We start from the raw sequence: 6,000 nt of genomic DNA on the forward strand, positions 1-6,000 counted from the left end.
CCTTCCCTATCCTGTTGTTCTGCTAATCAGTGCCAATCAGTGCGTGCTACCCCTCCCATTGCACTTCCATCTAATGTCACACAGCAGGCAGGCACCGTCCGAAGCATGAGCCCTTTGCTCCGACCTGATAGATGAATCATCGATCAATTGAGAGAGGATCGGCAAATACATATATACCAGGAGACTCCTTCCGTATTCTAACCAGACTCATACAAACGGTGTCCGGTAAAATAGGAAGGTGACCACCCGATCAGGACTCTCTAAACATAGACATGCACGTGTACAAGAACAGTAGCATGCAAGTCTAACAAGGAAAATAATCCACCTAGTAATAATAGTCTAACACCCCCCGCAGTCTGAGCGTGGTCAGCCACAGGGAAGAATGTTCAGACTGGACCTGAACTCTGTGAACACCGATGAAGGCAATCCTTTGGTGAAGATATCAGCATACTGAGAAGAAGTAGGAACATGAAGCACTCGAACGGCACCGGCCGCGACCCGTTCCCCAACAAAGTGTAGATCAATTTCAATATGCTTAGTACGCTGATGATTCACTGGGTTCGAGGAGAGATAAACTGCACTGACATTATCACAGAAGATAATGGTGGCGCTCTGTAGAGGAATATGCATTTCCTGAAGAAGCTGACGGAGCCAGGTAGTTTCAGCAACTGCATTGGCTACCGCTCGGTACTCAACCTCAGCACTAGAACGGGATACAGTGGGTTGACGCTTCGATGACAAGGAAACAAGATTATCACCAAGAAAAACTGCATACCTAGAAGTAGACCGATGGGTGTCAGGACAGCCGGCCCAATCAGCATCAGAGTAGGCAACCAATATGGAGATATCCGTGGGGCGAAGCCGTAGACCATGATCCAATGTCCCATGCAGATAGCGGAGAATACGTTTGATCAACGCATAATGAGGTTCCCTAAGATCATGCATGTGAAGACAAACTTGCTGAACAGCATAAGAGATGTCAGGCCGAGTGAAGGTGATATACTGCAGTGCTCCAGCCAGTCCTTGATAGTGAGTCGGATCAGCAACAGATGGTCCCTCGGTACCCGAAAGCTTGCTGTTCGTGTCAACAGGAGTAGAACAAGGCTTACAATCGGCCATATTAGCACGCTCAAGAACCTCAATAATGTACCGGCGCTGAGAAAGATGAAAGCCATCAGACTGACGTGTGACCGTGAGCCCGAGAAAATGATGCAAAGAGCCAAGATCTGTCATAGAGAACTCAAGCTGTAGAGCTGCAATCACCCACTGGAGAAGAGAGTCTGATGACGCTGTCAGCACAATATCATCCACATAGAGAAGCAAATAAATCGTGTCATGGCCATGTTGACATATGAATAAAGACGTGTCAGATTTGGCACTCACAAAACCAAGAGATAGAATGTGAGTAGCGAACCGACTGTACCAGGCACGCGGAGCTTGTTTTAACCCATAAAGAGACTTGTTCAGACGACAGACATGATCAGGCCGAGAGCTGTCAACGAAACCAGCAGGCTGCACACAATAGACGGTCTCATCAAGGGTGCCATGCAGAAACGCATTCTTCACATCGAGCTGATGGACAAGCCAATTATGAGTGAGAGCCACTGTAAGCACTGTACGGATGGTAGCAGGTTTGACAACCGGACTGAAGGTCTCATCAAAATCAATTCCGGGGCGCTGAGTGAAACCGCGGAGAACCCAGCAAGCCTTGTACCTCTCTAAGGAACCATCTGGTCGAAACTTGTGACGATAAACCCATTTGCCAGTCACAATATTAGCACCAGAAGGACGAGGAACCAAGTCCCAAGTATTGTTCTTCTGTAGTGCATAGAATTCCTCAGTCATAGCAGCCCTCCAGTTTGTATCTGCTAGTGCGACTCGGTAGGACTTGGGTATGGGAGACAAAGGGGCAGCATGCAGATCAAACGGTACCTTGGGTTGACGAAAACCACGTTTGCCACGCGTCACCATACTGTGCTCATTTGCTGGAGGTTGAACGGCAACAGCATTGGGGGCGCCGGGTGCTCGACCAGTGGCGGCGAGTTGCCGAGGGACACGCTGCCAAATGAAGCCGGGGCGGTGGTAGCTGCAGCAGCCTCCGTGGCGGGAGCGGACGAGACCGGGGCACCTCGGGAGAAGCACCGGACAGCACAGAGGGGGGCGCATCAGAAGAGATGCCAGCCACCCGCGTAAATGGTGAGGCCGGGAACGTCGCGGCACCGCTGGCAACGACCTGAGGCAAAGGGCCAACAGGGGCAGCGGTGCGAGGAGCCGAGGAACCTGAAACACGTGAGACGCCAATAGGAATACTAGGTGCATCATCAAACTCCGATAGAAAGTCAAAGTCGGATGAAGGAGGTGAAGAGACTTCGGAGAAAGGGAATGAAGTCTCATCAAAGATCACATGGCGGGAGATAATAATTCTATTGGTGGAGAGATCAAGACAGCGATACCCTTTGTGTTCAGAGGGATAGCCAAGGAAGACACAGGCAGCTGAGCGAGGTGCCAGCTTATGGATAGCTGTGGAGGAAAGGTTCGGGTAACAGCGACATCCAAAAACTCGGAGATGGTCATAGGAAGGCTGGGTTCGGAACAGGGCGAAGAAAGGTGTAGCTGAGGCCAAAGTCTTAGTAGGGTGGCGATTAAGAAGATATGTGACTGTATGAAGAGCCTCAACCCAGTAGGATGGGGGCATGCTGGCGTGAAAAAGGAGGGAGCGAATGATATTGTTGGTTGTGCGAATAATGCGCTCGGCCTTGCCATTTTGCGGCGAGGTGTGAGGACAGGACATGCGGAGGGCGACACCATGTGTAAGAAAGAACGTGCGGGAGGATGAGTTATCGAACTCACGACCATTATCACACTGGACGCTCTTAATGGTGACGCCAAACTGGGTGGAGACATAGGCGAAAAAATGGGTGAGTGTAGAAAAAGTGTCAGACTTGAGCCGTAAAGGAAAAGTCCATAGAAAATGAGAGCAATCATCAAGAATAACTAAATAATATTTGTATCCAGAGATACTAGGAACAGGGGATGTCCAAAGATCACAATGTATTAAATCAAAATTGTTGATTGCTCGCGAACTGGAGGTGGGAAAGGGGAGACGCACATGGCGGCCCAACTGACAAGCATGACACAAATTTTCAGAATCACTCTTATGACAAGTAATAGCACACGATGACACTAGACTAGACAAAGCCTCATGACCAAGATGCCCAAGACGCTAATGCCAACGGGTGGATGAAGTGACGCCAGCAGCAAGCGCTAAGGACCAAAAAACTGATGACAGGAGAGGATATAACGGGCCAGAACTATTGCACCTGATGATCACGCTCCGGGTTTTGAGGTTCTTCACAGAAAAACCATAGGGGTCAAATTCAACAGAACATCTATTTTCAATAGTGAATTGTCGAACGGAAATGAGGTTTTTAATGAGTTGTGGAGAAACAAGAACATTATGTAGGTGAAGTGGACCACGAGTGGTAGGAAAAGTAACGGAGCCAGTGTGAGTGACAGGTAAAAGGAAACCATCTCCAACAACGATATTGGATGGAGTAGAAAAAGAAGGGAGTTGAGAGGTGCAAAGGTTACCAGAGTTTGATGTCATGTGTGTTTCAGCACCTGTATCCATATGCCATTCATGAGTAGGCGGTGGCTGAAGCGTCATCGTGTTGAAGTTGGAGGCCAGCATGTTGGGGTCCCAGGAGAAGCTGCCGGGGTGTGTCAGTCAGCCCTGCGGTGGGCCGGTGAAGCCTGGCGGAGCAGTGTGGCCCGGCAGGGGGGCCAGGGGAGGCGGCCCAGGCAGAGGCGCCAGCGGGGGCGGCGGGTAGAGGCGCCGTCAGAGGCGGCCCAGGCAGCACTGACTGGCCCGCGTAGAAGGTCTGCGGTCTATGTGGGCCAAGCGCGCGAGGCGGGACACCAGGTGGGCCGGCCCAGTACGCTTGAAAGGTACCAAAGGCAGGCTGCCAGGGCGGCATTGGAGTGGGCCGCGCCGGATGTCCGGCCTAGGGCGCGGTGGGCGGCAGGTGGCCAGGACCGCCGCCGCCAGTCTTCTTGCCGCCGCGCCTGTTGTTCGGTTTGCGACCTCTGCCAGTGCCGCCGGTGGTGGGCGGTGGCGGTGGATGAGGAGCTGAGGCAGCAAAGGCTTGAGGCGGCTGGGCGTGCTTGGCTGTCATGTTGATCTCGGCGAGGCGTAGGTCAGACTTCACTTCAGCGAACGTCGGGAACGGCCGTTGGCGCTGAATGAGGGCACCAAGGTAGGAGAACCGTTCGTTGAGGCTGCGAATGACGTTGAGCACCAATGTGCGATCACGAACAGGTTCGCCGAGATCAGCAAGCTGGTCAGCCATAGACTTGAGGCGATGGCAATAGTCGGAGATCGACAGATTGCCTTGGACGAAGTTGCTGAACTCGGCGTCGAGGAGAAGGGCGCGGGTCTCCTTGTTCCCGATGAACTGCTGCTCGAGTCCAAGCCACACAAGGCGAGCAGTGGGAGGACCGTCGTCACGGTTCATGACAACCTCGAGGAGCTCGGGATTGATTGTGCAATAGAGCCAAGACAAGACGGTGCAATCCATGCGCTTCCACATGGCGTCGACGGAGCGATCATCATCGGAAAGCACATGATCAGCGAGCGCGTAGCGCTCGAGAGTGTTGAGGAAGAGGCCGCGCCATCGGGTGTAGTGCGGCGACGTGAAGTCGAGAACGATGGGGACGAGGGTCTTGACGTTGAGGATCGCCGTTGCTTGGGCGTGGAGAGCAGCGGTGGCCGCGGCAACCTCACCGGCGACGACCATGGCACGGGCTTCGGTGACGCGTCGCTCTTGCTCCAAGCGCGCGGCTTCCTGGCGCTCGGCCTCGATGCGCGCGGCCTCCAGGCGCGCAACTTCTTGGCGAGCAGACTCGCGGCGCTCTTCAGGAGTGAACGCGGCGACGCGTTGTTCCAAGGCACGGCGAGCGGTGGGAGCAGCATCGTCGTCGGCCATGGCGTCTAGGTGGTGTGGCGGCGTGGCTAGTAGATGCGGAAGCGACAGTTCGGAACAAACCCTACTGATACCATGATAGATGAATCATCGATCAATTGAGAGAGGATCGGCAAATACATATATACCAGGAGACTCCTTCCGTATTCTAACCAGACTCATACAAACAGTATCCGGTAAAATAGGAAGGTGACCACCCGATCAGGACTCTCTAAACATAGACATGCACGTGTACAAGAACAGTAGCATGCAAGTCTAACAAGGAAAATAATCCACCTAGTAATAATAGTCTAACACGACCGTCCAACTCGTCCCACTGCCCATGCTGATGACACCATCTAGATCTAGTCATCGTACTCGGTACGATTTTTAGATGCAGTTAAAATGGATTTCAATTATTTCCACTTGCTGATGCCCGAGCTCGCTCCCTCGCTGCAAACATGGCTGCTAATGGATGTGATGATCACCTGCAAACACTACATATCTTTGTATGATTATCGATCTGCAAATTAAACTGAATTCTTCAAGTAACAAGCAGGCCAATAAAACATTCCCCACATTATTGCTTGCTCTAAATAAAGCACCAGGGTTCACTCTTCTGCTAAACGATTGTCTAGAACTCTAGATTGAACCCTCTCGATTGGCCAACTTAACCGCATGATAACGGCTGGCAAGCCTGGATATGGATGTCTAGAACTCTAGATGGGGTATATAGTATCGCCCCATCACACACAGCATGGCGGTGGTCCTGAGTCTTTAGTTCTTTACTCGTGCGAGTCCCCATCGTCACCTTCGTCCCCCCACAATGTTCCCTCAAAAGGAAAAACACAGATCGTATTATGTTTTCAATTTTTAAGTGCTTATGGAATGGATTTCAACTAGTTAGTGGCTAAATTTTCTTGAAGGCGTCGTTGGAAGGATCTTGCTGTTTTCTTCTCCGAGTGAAAACCTTGAACTACCAGGTTGGTTCAGGCGGCGGCGGTGATATTAGCGTCATTTCTCCCTTGGGAGCGTCGCC

The sequence above is a fragment of the Panicum hallii genome, chromosome 2, assembly GCF_002211085.1.
Source record: "Panicum hallii strain FIL2 chromosome 2, PHallii_v3.1, whole genome shotgun sequence".
In the NCBI taxonomy this organism is placed as follows: domain Eukaryota; kingdom Viridiplantae; phylum Streptophyta; class Magnoliopsida; order Poales; family Poaceae; genus Panicum; species Panicum hallii.